The 17,073-nt window shown below is 51.1% G+C and overlaps 1 protein-coding gene across 2 annotated transcripts in view; it reads left to right on the forward strand.

The window, feature by feature from the left end:
• BCAR3 (BCAR3 adaptor protein, NSP family member) overlaps window positions 1–17,073 on the forward strand; it is a 188,138-nt gene that overhangs the window by 23,720 nt on the left and 147,345 nt on the right. Inside the window, exon 2 of one of the 2 annotated variants that reach the window (XM_072968184.1) lies at window positions 14,958–15,169. The exons of the other annotated variant lie outside the window; for it this stretch is intronic. The gene's annotated coding sequence lies outside the window, so the exon portion shown is untranslated. The remainder of the gene's footprint in view (window positions 1–14,957; window positions 15,170–17,073) is intronic. 2 annotated transcript variants of the gene reach the window in all.

Raw genomic sequence — 17,073 nt, forward strand, 5'->3', positions numbered from 1 at the left:
AAACTGTAACATTGGAAGGACAGATTTCCCTGGGAAAGGGTGTGGCATGGAAGCAAGGGCAGCTGTGGTCAGGCATGAATTGCTGGAGCAGAGTTGGATGTTGAGAACTGAGGGAGGATGAGCTGGACTTGGACCGATTAACTGTGAAGAGTGGAGGCAACAGTGCATAGGAGCTGGCTCCTACTGGCTCGAAGAGTCACTGAGCACACCTTCCCCAGCTCTGCCTTCAGAACCATCATGTTGGTAGCTTGAGATCAGCCATGTGAGAATATTCACACCATGGAATTCAGAAAACACTACAAAACAGAGATTTTCTCCCTGAGAGCCAGTTGTTAAATATTTGCCACTGAACGAAGGGAGGGGGAGAAGTGGAAGATGGATTAGAACTAGATGGATTAGGTCTGGAAGACTAGCGTTGTCATTTGCATAAACAGTCATTTACATGAATAGAAATGGGAACGTTGGGAAGACGATCTAATTCGAGAGATGAATGCAGTGTGAGAGTCGGATCTTCTCCTTGCATTGGCCTTGTTTATACTTACATTTCACTCTATGTCACATACTGGGCCAGGAACAAGGGACAATAATGCTGTAAGATGTAGCCTAGTCAAGTGGAGAAGACAGAATTACAGTAGAGTTGGGTGAGTGCTAATAGAGATAGAAGCATATCACGAAGCCCACGTGTGGGAGAAGTGTGGGTGGGGTGGGGTGAGGACTTCCCAGATGAGATGACCTCCGCACAGCCTGAAGGAGGAGTAAACCTCTGCCAGACATGGAAAATCATGGAGGGGGGGAGTTTAAACAGCAAGACCTGCCGTGACCCAGTGGGGAGAGAGGACAGAAGTGAACGGTGGTGTCTGGTTGGGAAGTTGAGAAGGATGGTGGTCAAAGGAGCTACTTTCCTCTCTGGAGGAGCTAAAAGTTACATTCACAAGATTATTGAGTGTGGCCAACTCAAGTCTAGCCTGAGTGGCATTAATCACCAAGGTGTCGGATGGATGGATGATAGAGTGAGAGATCAAGGAGATCACGCGGGGGGAGGAAAGGACCCAGCAGCTAGCATGCCACCCTCTGTGAGAGGAGAGGAGGGAAGGAGGTGGGAGCTGGCCAGTGGGGACAGTGGGGGAGCTGGGAGCTGGAGCGGAATTCGGAAGGCAGGGCTGAAGCCCAGATGAGCAGGCAGGCCTCAGACGGTGGGAGCTCAGCTGGTTCTCTGCTCCGCGAAGGTGGACGCTGGCTGTCTGTCTCTTGCGCAATCCCAGCACCTAGCCCAGTACCCAACACTCAGTGCTCATTCAATAAATATGTGCTGGAGAAATAAATGGGCGAGGGTCTGTTTATTCCAGAGACACTGGACACAGGACACAGGGAAGCAGGCGTTTCCCTTTTCTTAAGGTGAGGGCCTTCCAGCGAACCAGCAGGCTTGGCTCTCAGTCAGAATCGGAGGCACTCGGTGAGTTATTACTGCTGGCGGTGGGTGGGACTGGCACAGACAGGGGTCTCCAGGATCGCAGTGAGCAAAGGTCTAGACGTGTTGATCAGGGTGGCGAGTGCAGGAAACGTAAGGACTTAGGTATGGCTGGAGCACGGTGTAGGTGGGCAGCAGTGGGGGTGGAACCTGAGTGTCATGTTGAAGGGCTCAGATTTTACCCTGAAAGTGATGGGGAGCTACTGGAAGATTTTAAACATGGGAACAACAAATTCAGTCTTACATTTGGGAGAGACCAATGTAAAACTCTGTCATCTGTGCAAATTAGACTGAAAGGCATGAGGCAAGAGGCAGGGAAACTCATAGGCGGCTGTTTCAATGGTCCGGGTGGGAGCTGAGATCCTGACCCAGCGCAGTGGTGCTGGGACACAAGCGGAGACAAAATTGGGAGATTTAGGAGGTTCAGTCAACGACTTGGGGTAAAGACAGCAAGTCCTGAAAATGTGATGATGTGATGCTATTACTCAAGAGATGGATCTTTGTGGAAAGCAGGGGGTGGCCCTCACCCTGACTAGCAACACGGGGCGTGGAGACCACAGCGTGTACTGCTGGACACTGGACACGACTTCCAGTACCTGGTCATGGCAGCATCGTCCTCACCAGAGGGAGCCCCTCCGCACCTGCCTTTGTGAGCCCGGCTCTCCGCGCATAGGTGGGCCTCAGGTACGTCTCTTTGCCGGAGCCCAGGTCACATGTCTGCACTTTAAGGGAAGACGAAAAGTGAGCTTCTAGACTTTCTCTGCTTCCCACCTAAACTCTTCAGGTGGGGACTTCTCCACTGAAGAAGGCCGTGCAGAGGGGCTGGTCAACCATAAAAAAGAAAAAAAGAAAAATGTTCACTAAAAATACGAAGAATGAGGAAAACAAAGATGACCAAGACCAGAACCCAGGGAAAGCCAGTATTTAAGAGAGAGAGGTACAGAGTCAGTGAAGGAAACCGAGAAGGGAGAATCTGAAGCTAAAAGGAGATTCAGAAGAGCCAGGCGGAGCAGTGTCGCAGGAGCCTGGGGAAGGGAGGGCTTTGAGCAGGGCTGAGCACCCACCGCACTGGATGGTTGAGAGGTGGCCGGTAGCCGGAGGGGAAGCGTTTTCAGGGACAGATAGGGGTGAAAGCCAGAGCAGAAGGGCTCAGGAGTGAGTCATGTTAGTGAGGACAGAGTGTAGGCCTCTCTTCAAGAAGTTTGGCTGGGAAGCAGAGGACAAAGAAAAAGTCGAAACTAAGGGGTGGCGCTGAGTGGGAGGGGTGGATTTGGGGTTTTGAGCCCGGAGCGTGTGTGTATGTTTATAGGTGTGCGTGCTGGGCCAACCCTGTGTTCCCCGAGGATGCCCATGGGCTGTGCGGAGAACCAGTTTAGTAACGGCCTCTCCCTTTCTGCTGCTCTGAGAAAGTTGCTCTGTTCAGCAAAAGGTATTAGGGTTCTTTTTAAGATTTTAAACTACCCATGAAGCTCTTCTTCTTCAGGGATTAAGAACAGAGAACCTCTCAGCTTTGTATGTAGTGTTTGCAAATGCTCGTTGCAAAAGGCATCCTGAAAGGATGAAGTGGGAGGCGTGGCTTGGGAGGGGGAGACTGGGATTGAGCACGACCTTGTAATACCTTTATCTGGAGCATCCTTTCCAGCTCCAGGACAGTAATGACACCCAGCTCAGGCTCCTCTGGGACGCGGGCTGGGACCGCCGTTGCCCACCTCCTCTGTGCCTGTCCTGGGAGGCTCGGCACATTGGATGCTCTCGGTATCCTCCTGCCTCTCATGCTTACAAATCCAAGCGCTGATCCACAGTCAGCTGCCTCTCCCCAGGGAGAGCCCAAGGAAAGTATCAGACCTCTTTTGAATTATTGATTAAAGTTGCAGCCTTCTATCACTCCAAAGACCTCTAATCTGTAAACTCACACAAATACTATGTATGAATGAATAAAAGCTTCTGTCTTCCAAAGAGCTCCAAGCACTTTCCCTTATATCACCACTTACCCTCAGAAATATGCCCAGGAGTTATATCCAGAGAAAACTCCAATTCGAAAAGACACATGCACCCCACTGTTCACAGCAGCACTATTTGTAATAGCCAAGACATGGAAGCAACCTAAGTGTCCATCAAAAGATGAATGGATAAAGAGGATGTGGTATATATATACAATGGAATACTACTCAGCCATAAAAAAGAATGAAATAATACCATTAACAACATGGATGTTGTCCAGCAACATGGATGGACCTAGAGATTATCATACTAAGTGAAGTAAGTCAGACAGAAAAGGACAAATATCATATGATGTCACTTTAATGTGAAGTCTGAAGAAAATGATACAAATGAACTTATTTACAAAACAGAAACAGACTCACATAGAAAACAAACTTCTGGTTACTAAAGCTGAGGTTAGGGATAAATGAGGAGTTTGGAATTAACAGATTCAAATTACTGTATACGGAATAGATGAAAAACAAAGTCATACTGTATAGCATCGGGAACTATACTAATATCCTGTAATATACCATAATGGAAAAGAATATGCACATACGTAGAACTGAATCACTGCGCTGTACACCGGAAACTAACGCAACACTGTAAATCAACTCTACTTCAATTTTAAAAAATTTACCGTCTTAGAAAGATAGAAATATGCCCAGGAGTAAAGTGAATAGCTTCCTTTTTCAGATGAGGAAACCAAGGAACAAGTGAGTAAGGCAGGAAGGCGTCCCTGCCCTACAAGCACAGTTGTGAACACTGGAAGAGAAACACGGGGATCCAGGACCCTTTTCTCTGCCTCTTAAGTCCTAAGAGTGTCTGGCATGTTTATTTGAGTGTGCTGGGGTAGAGGGGATGGATTCAAGGGGGGCGGGGAGATGGTGAGTGGCTGGGAGAGAGAGAAATGCTTGTTTATCGCCCACCTTTAATTTGCATGGAAGATTTTAGCCCAAGAGGCTAATGTTTAGTAAATTCTGAATAACAAGGAAAGTCTATGACAAAGTGGTACTGGGAGCAAGTGAGCAGTGGGCTCCCTGCTCCCCCACGGGCGCTGTGGACAGAAGCTCTGTTCATTTGCTGCAGGGGGAAATCGTCTGTCCCCAAAGTGCCCACCTCCCTGCAGGCAGGGAGAGGCTAAATCTGCCTGCCCGCCCGGCTGCACCGCCACCGCCACGCCGGCAGCACCCTCTCCCTCCCGGACAGTGCAGTCTCCTGAGATGCGGAGAGCCTGCTACTGTCCTGCCTGGTGGGCCCCACCTCCCAGGCCCCCCGCCGGCTTTCTGAAAGGGTCTGTTGCTTGTGGGAAGAGAGTTGCTGTCATCCTCAAGCCCTCCGACCCCCCGAGGCCCAGCCACCCCACAAGGAAGGTGTAGCTGCCGTGCAGGACTGATGTGTGTGCGCCTGACTTCCGGCTGTGGTTCCCGGGAGATAATTCAATTAAAAAGAAATGCCTCTGGGTCTTGGCCCAGCTCAGGCAGGTCAGAGAAGGCCCGGGAGGGAAAAGAGAAACTGCAGAGTTGGGACGAGTGGCTTTCCTTCGCAGTTTCTTTCTTCTTTCAGGCACCATGTCAGCTTGCTTCCTGAGGGGATTTCCTCGTGGGGAAGACATGAAATCCGTCGAATTTGGTTAAGCATCCCGCTTAATGAAGGCAATAAATCATGTCAGTGAGGGAGGTCTGGGAGCGCCAGCCAAGGAAGGCAGGACAGGGGTTTCTGTAGGAGCAGGAAGGCAGGCGTCTGCCTCAGGCTCAGCCCCCTTCATCAGCAACAATACAGTGGGGAACACGGAAGGTTTCAAGGGAGCCCTGCTCCAGAGAGCGCGGAGGAGAGCCCCAGTGTGCATCTTGGTTTTTCTCGGGGACTCTTTTCAAGCCCTGGTTCCCTGTGTGCAGAAGGACCAGCCTGTCTGCGGGTGGGTGGCCTGTGTGCTGTGACTTGAGAGGCACAAGTGGTGGGGGGTTCCCACATTCTCTCTAACACGCACTGGTTGCTCATGCAAAGCGCCGCTGTTGGAGAAGTGCCGTGGGCCTCTCAGTGCACCTAACCCTGAGATAGGCCAGCGTTAGGGGTGCTTACCCCCGTTAGAGCGGGTCCTGAGGGCTAGAGACGGGGCCTGATGGTCTGGACAACCTGGCCAACGTCATACTTCGCCTGCAGCTGGCCCTTCCGTCGAGCATCCTTGGGAATCAGTGATTCTGCCACTGAGTTCCACCGTGACTCAGAGCCGCATCTCACTCTGAGCCTCGGCTCTTCCAGGCGGTAAAGTGGGGATGACAGTGCTTATTGAGCAGGGCGATTGCCTGGGTGGAGCGAGCTGGAGGACGTGGACGGTCTGGGTAAATGTGATGTACAGCGTGGGCCGTCGGAGCTCCCGTGTCCAGCCTGCTGCCTGGCAGGATGCGGGTCCACCCGGCCCGACTAGGTTAGGTCCGCGGGTTTTCCCTGCACCTCTGCCACCTCCCACTCCGCGTCCTCCTGCCTTCCCCAGCACCCTTTTATGTGATGTCGGGCTGTTGCCACCATTAAGCGGTAGCCCCCCTTTTTAAGAAACAGACAACAATAAAGTAGACGGAGAGATGACAGGCACCCAGACCAACCCATAATCTCTATTCAAAGAGACGCATTAAATAAATACCAATTCACCTTATGAGCAAACAATGAGGTCAGTGTACTCAGGAGTAACTTGGTAGGAATGGACTTATCTGTACTTCCTGGGTATTGACTGCTCTCAGCAAAGCCCTCACAGCATTTCCCAAAGGAGTGAACTGGGGACGACTCCACCTGCTTGAAGCCACGTTAGACAAACACCCGGAGGAAAAGACGTGTCAGCAGTTCCCCCAGTGAAAGGGGCTTATTGGGTAAGTTCAGGTGAATTTACTTTTATGAAGCTCCCGGTGCAGAGGCTGTGTGCTCCAGAGCAGTGGGAACTGTGAGATGGGTGTTTATGGTGTAGTCGGAGCTGTTCGCAGGGTGACCTGCCTCTGCGTGGCTACGAGCCCACTGTTACGGAAGGCCACCTCCAGACCTTTCTTTCTCCTGTGCTCAGATTTCTCCCCAGCATGATTTGGTACATCAAATAAAACCCTGAAAAAGCACAAGTAATTAATTTATAATCTGTTTCCCATTCCCTATTAGATGAAATGTTTTAGGAAAAATTTTTTAAATGCATCTTAGTTTTCATTACAAGGGTCTCTTGGGAATACAACCTCCAGAACAACTTACACTCAGTTTGCAGTGTCCTTGGAGAGTGCTGGCCTGGAGTGTGCATGGCACAGGCCACGTCGGGGTGAAGGGTTACTTCCCATGGATAAAGGGCCTGCAGCTCTGGGCAGGGGACAGGCAGCATGCGGCATGCCCGGAGCAAGGGGTCCATGAGGGGAAGGTGGTGTGCAGCCAGAGATGCAGACTGAGGAATCTGACTTCTGCTCTGTTGGCAGGAGGGAAGCAGAGGGATTTCTAGCAGAGGAGTGACAATCAGATTAACCCACGGAGGAAGGGAGTCTCTGCCTGGAACTGCCGTCCGCCTCCCCCCACCCCACAGCTCACCAGGGAAGGGTTCTTGAACTAGAGCTCGTGGATGACAGCTTATCCCACCACCGTCTTTTGAGGGTCTGTGCTTCCCTAGTACAACAGCCAGTGGACTCTCTCTATCCCAAACCAAAAGGAGCTCCTCCAGGAAGCAGTGAAAAGCTGTCCTGCCACATTCCATTAGGAGAAAAAGGCTCTTCACATGGTAAAGTGGCAAGTGGCTTAAAACCCTTCCCGTCCAATACCAGCAAGAAAGCTGAGGTCCAGAGAACGAAAATGATTCATCCAAGACAGAACACTTAGCCGTCCACAGGGCACCTCTGTCCTGCAGGCTTCATGCTGGGCACTGGGAATATGCAAAAATAAGACACAATCCCTGTCTTCGAGGAGCTTCCAGTCCAGGAGAGGAGAGGAAACTGTAAATGTGTCATTTTATGTTTAGTCTCAAGAGGCATTTGGAATTGGCATAGGTGATCACTGCAGTGCTGTTCAGCTCTAAATTTCTATGTATAATTGAAAGCAGAACTGTTTAGTGGGGTGATGAGCAGAGTTGGATGTTATGAGAAAATAAGAAAAGAATACTTGGCACCAACAGAAAGCTTCTTGGAACTGGTTAGTATAGGGCCACCCAGGGTGGCCAGTCTCGAAGGTGGCCCCCAGTGGTTCTTGCCTCCTGGTATTCATGGCTTTGTGCGGTCTGCTCCCACACCGAGCATGGCCAGCCTGGGTGACCAGTAGAGTCTGGTAGAAGGCACGGTGGAGGTCACAGGCGGCACTGTGGGTTTCACCTCAGTCTCTTGCATCACTCTGGGTGAAGGCAGTCCCCAGGCCTTGAGGACACTCAAGCAGTGCCTGGAGAAGCCCATGTTGGGAAGCACTGAGGCCTCCTGCCCACAGCCACACCAGCTTGTACCAGCCACGCGATGAGCCGCCTCGGGAACTGACCCTGCAGCCTGGGCGGACATTGGCTATAATCTCATGAGAAAATCTGAGCCAGAACCAAATTCCTGACTCATGGAAATTGAGAGGGGCGATAAATCATTATTGTTTTAAGCCACTAAGTTTGGAGGTAATTTTATTATGCAGCAGATAAATAATGAACCTAACACTTGTGCTAAGAACACAGGTCTGCTGTTACCCAGCCCAGTCACCTCTGGACTGTTTTCAAGTGAGCACTCAAATTTTCCCTGATGCCAAAAGCTTATAAAATAATTTTTATTATTCTTACATAAAGGAAGTTGACATTCTACTATTCAATAAATATGATTTAATAACATAGGCTCCATTTTTTAAAATAAGGAGTGATTTAAAAAAGCTTTATGGAGTTAAGTGGGATATTAATTTCCTTTCCAATTCTATTCAGTATGATGTTGGTGGCATTTCAACAAGTGCCCTTTTCTTCAATTGCCTTCTTTATATGGTGGCATTTTGGCAAGAGGATTTCTTTTCTGTGTGGTAGCATTTCTGAAATAGTTTCATGTGGGTTTCGTTGTTTGTTTGTTTTCTAAATAGTGGGGTTACAAGAAAAGCTCCCTGTTTCAATCTGTAAAAGGATGAACTTCAGCAGAAACCTGGGATGGCTTTGTCAGTGTTTTTAAACACAAGAGATTTTTAATTCTTAGTCTAATTCAGTTTGGGGAAGAGTTTCTTTCACCAAAAGCAGACAAGAAGGATGGAGTCTGTGTAGTATACGGACAACTGCCTCTAATAGGTGTAAATCCCCTTTGCGCGAGCCCAGGTGCTCAAGCCAGTTAGAGAAAATGGAACCTGGCAGGTGGAGAGAAGCTTTCCAAGGTCCCCTGGGAGCAGGAGTTTTACTCACAGCTCATGTGACAAACACTTAACAGAGATTTGGGAGATTATTAGAAACCATTAGCACCATGTCAGCCACAGCAATCAAGAGTGCCTCTTGCTGTAAACCTTGAACTGCGGCCCTCCACCGCTTCCCTCAGACTGTGACAGACCAGGCTGTGGTAGTTACGTGGCGCTGCTCTGCTGGCTGAGGTTTCACTGTGAGGACTCACCCGATTAGAGCAGGAAGGGTGAGTGGAGCCGTCTAGCATGCCTCGCCCTGCCTCTCGCTCCGGTCCCCTGCTTGGCTAATTGTTCCTCCAGATAGATGCCTTCACTTTGACACCCTGCACCCCCAACCCCCCTTCTCCAGTGCCCTGGGTAAACTCAGAAGGACATCTTCAGGGCTGGGGACGCTGGTTAGAGATGCCAGACCCAGGCAACTCTCCATTGCTCTCTCCACAGCATCACGGTGTGGAGGGTGGTGCGCGGACTCTGCGTCCATCACTTACCATGTGTTACTTGGACAAGTTATTTAACCTCTTTGAAGCTAGTTTTTAACTTCTCAACATGCATTCCTTGCAGTGTCTTTATAAGGATTAATAATAATAATAATAATAATAATAATAATAATAATAATAATAATAATAAAAATAATAGAAGACAGTGACTGAGCACTTGATATGGGCCAGGCATTGTTCTAAGTGTTTTATGGATATTGACACATTTAATCCTCATAACAACCTCCCCATTTAACTGATGAGGAAACCAAAGCACACAGAGGTTAAGTGACTTCCCCATGGTCACACAGTTAACAGGTGTCAGAGTGAGGCTCCAAGTCCGGGCAGTCTGACCTCAGCCGATGAGCTTAACACTGCACTCTGAGGTCTCCATGCAGGTTCCAGGCATTAAAACCAGTGTCGTCTATTATCATCTGGCACGTTCTTCCCCAGGTGCAAGCTGCTGTCTTAGTCTGGGCCTTGCCGCCACTGCTATCACTGGGAGCAGGGGGGACATGGGGCCCGACCACCACCACTAACTTCCTCCAAGTGCCAGCGTCTTGAATTACATCTGACTCTGGTGAGCATGTCTTCTGAGGCCATCTGGCAGATTTGGATGCCGGTCACTTGATGTCAGCCAAGCAAGGCTCTAGAGCAGGGACGAGCAGGCAGAGGGCCAAGCTCGTCCCGGGTTACCGGCAGCTGTTATCAGCGCTCTGCCAGTGGCAGAGGACATGGAAGTCAGTGGGAGCACTTTTATCCGAGGCCAGACACAAGGCTGTCAGCTGAAAACACAGCCGGTGCTCTGGGGTAATTCCTAACTTCCTATGAGAAATAAACAAAAACGCCGCTCTGCTGAATTTCCCACTCAGCTTCTCGGCTTGGCAGCCAGTCCCTAGTTCCTATCACCTAAGATAGCAAAGATATTAGGCCAGGCCACTGGACCAGAACAAAAAGGATGGGAAAGGCCACCCCCTCCCTGACCTCTGCTCCACAGAGCGGCCGATCCTGTGGGAATCCAGACGCATCAGGGGTTTTGGGACTGGAAGGGGACAGGGGACTGGGGGTTGGGAGCAGAGGGCACTGAATAGAAAGACAAAAGAAGGGAAAGAATGTTGAGAGAGCAGAGGGGACAAGCCCAAGCACCCCTCCCCCTGCGCCGCGCGCTGGCAGTCCCAGGCTCACCCAGGCTCACCCAGGCTCACCCGGGGCTCACTGACCGAAGCCGCCGGGTGAGGGCTGGTGCCAACCCTGATGGCTGACGAGGGTCAGGAGCTGCTGGCTGAGGATTCGGGGACGTGCTCTGTGGGGTTAAGTGGGTGGCCCAGTTTGTGGCCGAGGCAGGAAGGCCCCTCCCACAGCCAGCCCCTTAGCTTTGTGCCGTTGGCGCCCGTGTCCGTGGGGAAGAGCCCCTTTTTGAACTGACTCTGTGTGCTGACTTTGCTCGGCCTGACGTGCCACACCTGGCAGCTTTGTCAACATTCTGTGTCACTGTGAGCAGCCTTCCAGGTGATAGGATACCTGCCTGAGTTGACTTGCCTTCCTGTGGGTGACATGCCACCACGTCACGAGTTCAGGGTTTTCAAGGCTGGAATTTCAGAAACTTTTTTCTTCTTTCACGTACTAAACTCAGTTTCTAGGCATAGTGCACCCCGAGGGAAGAGCTGAGCACATCATTTGCGAGGCTCAGTACAAAATGAAAATGTGGGGCCCCTTGTTCAGAAACTGTAAATTATGACAAGGTGGCAAGAGCATAGCACTAAACCAAGCAGGGGACCCTCTGAGCTCAGGGTCGCACGGGTCACACATCCATCAAGCTGACCCTGCCTCAGGGCCTAAGAGGCTGCATTGCTAGAGGCAAGGGTACCTGAGCCAAAGATTACACAGAATGCATTCGTAGTCGTTTTCTAGTTTCTGGAAAGTGTAACACTGAATTAAAAGATCAAAGCATAAACATTTCAACTAGTCATTACTGGATTTATGAAAATATACAGGACCTTAAATTCAGCAGATTCAGCATCTAGGTATGTCCCTCATGAACACGTCACTGTTTTTGTTTCCAATTGTATTTGTTGATATAGTTGATTTACAGCGTGTTAATTCTGGTGTACGGCATAGTGAGTCAGTTATACATACGTGCGTTCCTTTTCATGTTCTTTTTCATTGTAGGCTATTACAAGGTATTGAGTATAGTTCCTTGTGCTGCGCAGGAGGACCTTGCTGTTTATCTGTTTTATACGCACTAGACACCTGACTGTTTTTGATCACTCATAACACAGCCCCGTTTTCTCCCAGCCTTGGTAGCACTGCGTTTCCTGTCTCACAGGCTTCTCTGTAGCCCTGAAACCCCTCCTCTAACCAGAGCAGGGGTCACTAAGGATGTGGCAGCTGCCACGTAGCCATGCCAGTCAGAAAGGGCCCACTCCCGAGGGAAGGGCAGTGGTCTCACAGTGGTACAGCGAGAAACCCAGGGCCCAGAATCTGGGAGAGTAACACGTATGACGAGGAGAAAGAAAGTTCAGTAGCTGACGGGCAAGTGAAGGCTGGAATTCCAGGTTAGAGGCAGTGCCGGGCCCAGACCCACGTGTCTCCTGCACGGGGTCCAGAAGCCGTGTCGTCCTCAGAGATCTCAGGCAGAGCCCCTTGACCTCCCTGTCCCTCCTCTGGTTCCTGTTTTCTGGTCGTGGCTCCAAAGTCAACTTGTATAGACTTGAAGGGTGCTAAGATTGCCAGATTTAGCAGCCAAAAATACAGGACACCCAGTTAAACTTTAACTTCAGGTAAACAGTGAATAACATTTTAGTTTAAATATTCCATGGGTCATCCTTATGCTATAACATGACTCATGTTTATCAGAAATTCAGACTTAACTAGGTGTCCTGTATGTTACCTCACAGCCCTCGTCCTAACCCTGGACCACCCCCTACCTGACTCGGGACGGCTTCTCTGCAGCTGGGAATGCGCCCAGATGCCATGCGTCTTCCAGCAGGCTTTTCTGGACTTGGCTGCCGGTCTGCCCCAACGTGCCCAGCCCTCTGGTGATGGACTTTACAGATGTGCTGTCGGAGAGGCTGCTACCCACCATGGAAGATGCCGGTGCCAGGCAGAAACTCACCTCTGACCTGCGGCCAGCTCTCTCGGCCTCAGCGCATTCCTTCCAGCCCAGCTCACCCTTGGCGCTGAGACCGGCGGCCCCATCACCGACCTGCAGGGCGGGCTTGAGGGGCTTCCGACTGTGACCGCGGCCTGGGGGTGCCTGCTAGGCATGTTCTCCTCCTCCATTTAGTTTTATTCTCAATCTTCCTTTTTGGAAATAAGCATGGAAAGTATCGAGTGTCAGAATCGTGCATATTTCCTTTGAGTGTATCATTTAATCCTCACAACAATACTATGAGATGAGTAATATTGTCCCCAATTTGCAGATGAAGAAATTGAGGTGCCACCATTGTCGTACTTTTGGCAGGTGCCAGAGCTTGGCTTTGAACGTGAGCCTCCTAAATCCAAGTGTGTGCTCTACGATTACTGCCCAATGTCATCACTGGCCACCCAAGCAGAAACTTCTAAATAATTGTCCACACCTCACTTTCTCCCCAGGTCATTATCATTGCGCCTCTGCAGCCTGCCTTGATATTCACTGTTTGCCTAGTCCAGGCTGTCACCATGGCTGGAGAGGACGGAAGGCTCTTGGTTGACCTTCTGCTTCGAGGCTTTTCCTCTCAACTCATCCACTGCTCAAAACCTTGCTTTCTAAAAAGTATATCTGATCACTTACTTCCCAACTTAAAAGTGGCCAGATATCCACACTGCCTACAGCTGTGGCTCTCAAAGCTGAGTGTACAGAAGAATTGCCTGAAGAGCTTTAAAAAAATTCAGATACAAGGCCCCGTCCCGGAGCTCCTGACTCAGTAGGTCTGGGGTGAGGCCCAGGATTCCGTGACATAGCAGGGTCGAGATGGCTCTCACGCAGATGACCCACGGACTCCACTCTGAGAAAGGGCTACAGGATAAAGTTTAAAATCCTAACCTGGCATTTAAGAATTCTCCCAGTCTGGTCCAGTTTTTTTTCAGTCTCATCATCCAGTTCCTCCAGCCCCTGTCAAGAGCCTGGATCCAGCCAAGTGGACTCTCCCCCTCTGCTCCCCTGCGAACCTGCAGGGGTCAAGGGGAGGAGGCTGAGGACGGGGCTGTGGAGCCCCACTGTGCAGGGACTTCACCTCCCAGTGCCTCAGGTCCCTCAGCCCCATGGTGTGGAGCAGCAGCGTTGCCAGCAGAGGGTTATGAGGAGAGTGACCGTGAAGTGCTTGGAGCAGAACCTGGCACTTAGAATGCACTCCGTGAACGTTGACCATTATTACTTTTCATTTTTAACAGCTTTTGCTCATGTTGCCTCCCCTTCCTGAGATTCTGTTCCTCTCTTATTATCACTGGAAAAATCCCCTTCCTCCTTCAGTATCCAGTTAGGAAGCCACCTTCTCTGTGAGTTCTTCCCGAGCCCCTTGGGTCCCCTTAATACTGCCTCCTCATCCGTCCCCCCGTAATTATTGCTTTGTGTCCTTCGTTCACACTGTCATATTGTAGGGGGTAGTCACACATACTCCGTCTACATACGAGAACCGCCTGGCGGCGCCGACCTGCTGTAGGACGTAGGGTAATGCCTGGTGTGCTGTGTAAGTGCACTCATCCCCACTCCTCACTCCATGAAACTGGATGTTCAATCTGTTGTTTTTAAATGGAAGTTTGGGAGCTTTTCCTTAATTTAATTTAGTAATTTCACTATTAAATTAGCTCTCCTTTCTTCCCACCCTTCCTACCACACTGTTTTCTCCCTCCTGGATTCTCCAAGTTCCATCGCCGCAGTCAGCGTGTAGTGACTCCGGCCCGGCTGGATTGCCCTGCGTTCCACGTGCCTGATTTAGGAGCGAGTGCCCACCGCCCACTCACAGTCAAGGCCCTTACTTCTGTTGGCAGGAATGTTCTTCCTCTGTTCTGCCTATAGAGTCGCAGGAAGGCTGCTAAATGCTGTGCTCGGAAGAGACGTGTGTGGGTCTCATAAGGAAGTTTGGTTCCCGCCAGCAGCTGCTAGGAGCTGGCTTGGTGGTTCAGGCCATGGAACATAACCACCTTGGACCCAGGACCACGTTATCCAATAAATGACTAAATGAGCTTTTCGTGGGCCTATAAATAATTTCAAGACTTGAAAACCTTATATAATTTTTCAAACTGAAAAAAGGAGACTATGAAATCAAAACTGAAAGGTGGGGATTCCAGCTAGTCAACTGCATCTGAACGCACCTCATATGTGGTTAAATATGTTGCGTTTCATGTGAGAGGAAAGAGCGTGTCAGAGTTTCTGATATGGGGTGTGTTCTCCAAAAGCAGAAGTGCCTCATGCTTAGGGAAGTCTCAGAATGGCCCCGCGCTGTCTGCGGTGACCCAGTCAGAGCTGAGGAGCGGGAGAGAGGGCCTCTGTCTGGGCAGTCAGATCAGGAGAGTCGCGTGTCCTGCAGCTGGGGCCTCCGGCGTGGGGCTGTGAGACCGTTTCTGTAGAATGTCGCTTTGCTGCTTTCGTCCTGGGACTCTGCGCGGCCAGGTCCACACAGACCACTTCTGACCAAGCCAGAGGGCACACCGGAGGCTCAGACCAGAAGGACCTGGTACACACATTGTTTATATTTCATCGACAGTATTTACGGAGCCCCGCGACGTGCCAGTGAGGGGAGCACAGCGGTGAACGGGCCAGGCACAGCCCCTGTCCTCGGGCCTGCGGGCAGTGAGGGACGCAGACCCTGAGCAGCACGCCCAGTGGAAGAGGGTCCCAGGCAAGTGTGGGTCCGGCAGAGAGCTTCACCGAGTCAGGGGCCGGGGAGGAGTCCCAGAGGGACTGACATTTAATCTGGTAAGTGAAGGGTGAGTCGGAGCTAACTGGGTGGGAAGCCCCTGTGCTGCTGGTGCTAGGGCGCGGGGATGGGCACCCCTGTGTGCCCACGATTCTGAACCCCCTCCAGGTTGGCCCAGTGGTAACACTGAATCCCCGCCTTGGTTTCCTGGTTTGTCCTGAGTCCTAGGGGACCTGTAGCTGGCTCTGCCTCTCTTTCTGGGTCCCTGCCCTGCCTGGATGTCCCGGTCACTGCCCATGATGGCTGGCCCCTGGTGGCCCAAGCAGAGCTGTAGGGCTGCCACCACATGTTTACAAGCAGCACCACTGCCCTGCAACGTCGTGCCCCCACCCGCCCACCTGACCTCCCCGGAGGTCAGCCCAGGCCGGATCACAGCCTCACGTGCCGCCCGCTTTGGCCCCTGGGGCTGTGGGAGCCTGCCTCTTGCAGTCCCACCGTTTCCGTCTGGCTCTTGCCCAAGATTCAGCCACAGTGTGGCAGATCCTACAGGAATGCTCTGTGTCAGAGGGCAGCATTTCCCAAACTAGTGCATCCAACGAACCCTAAACATATATCCGTCCACCCTAGTTTGAGGAACACTATACTAAAAGATAAACAGAGGCACTGTTAGATGACATGATTATAAATACAAACACGAATGTGTGCCTTGAAACCATGTCAGTGCTCTGTTGTCAGCGGGTCAAACATACGACAAAATGCTTTTAGATTAGCATCAAAATGAATGCAAAATTAATAGTTCTTACAGAGAATGCTCATGGTTAGCCCAGAATACTTCCTTGGACCTGAGAGGTTTGCAGACCTTGTCGAAACGCATGGCCTCAGAATATAGACAGCGTGTCACCTTTCTGGACCTCAAGCTTTCCCATCTCGGAAATGGGTTTCCACTGCCCACCCCTACATACCTCTCAGATGTTGTACACATCAGTTAGGTGAGGTGTGCAGACACTTTGAACTCTGCCTGAAGACGCAATGTAATTACAAGTGTGAGGTGGCACCTGCCTTCATCCGGTCTGCCGGCTGCCAGCTAGCCTGTTCGCCTCGGGCGCCTTAAACTTTCTTCTCCAATAGAGAGCCAGTTCTTGCCCCGCTTTGGGAACGACAGAAGGCCACATTTTCAGGAGAAGAGCCGCTGGTTGCTGCTCCTCAGAGACTGGGTTTCGGATTTAGGTTCTGCTCTTCAAATTAACTTGTCTACTGCCTATGGGGCCTAACGCTTGAAAGGAAAAAATGATGTTTGAGTAATATTTAAACTGCACCAGGACCCGTGGGCCAAGGGCTCTGAGCAAATGAGAGGATCTGGAAAGGGGTGCACACAGGTACGCAGACGTGCACACACATGCAGACCCCACCCAGCGGCACAGAGATCTCTGAGCGGAGGGATGGGTGCTGGCCTGTGTTTACCTTGTGCTTTTCATCCGAGGGGCTCAAAGCTCCTTGCAAGGAAACGGGTGCATATTAATCCTCACCACCCACTGTGAGGCTGCTGCCCCCTGCAGTCCTGGGGAAGGGGCTCTCAGCTCTGCTCGACCCCAGACCAGCATCCTCCTGTTCCCGTCCCCGACTCCGTGTTCTGTGACACCTGTAACCGTCCGGGCAGGGCCCACTGCTGCTTCAGGGGAGGGATGAGAAAATAAATATTGGGGGTTTTCAGTGTGCTTAGTCCTTAGGGACATTTTCTTTTTACAAGAAAATTGAGAGGAAGGTACAGAGATTTCCCATACGCCCCCCGTCCCCCCGTGTGCGTAGCTGCCTCGTTACCAGCATCACTCACCAGGGTGGCACAGGGCTTACCAAGGCTGATCCGACACTGACACGTCACCAGTTCGCTGTGGGTTTGGACAAGCGTCTAAAGACATGTACCCGCCGTGACAGTGCCCTACAGGGTATTTTCACTGCCCTGTGC

This window comes from Vicugna pacos, chromosome 9, assembly GCF_048564905.1.
Source record: "Vicugna pacos chromosome 9, VicPac4, whole genome shotgun sequence".
Classification (NCBI taxonomy): domain Eukaryota; kingdom Metazoa; phylum Chordata; class Mammalia; order Artiodactyla; family Camelidae; genus Vicugna; species Vicugna pacos.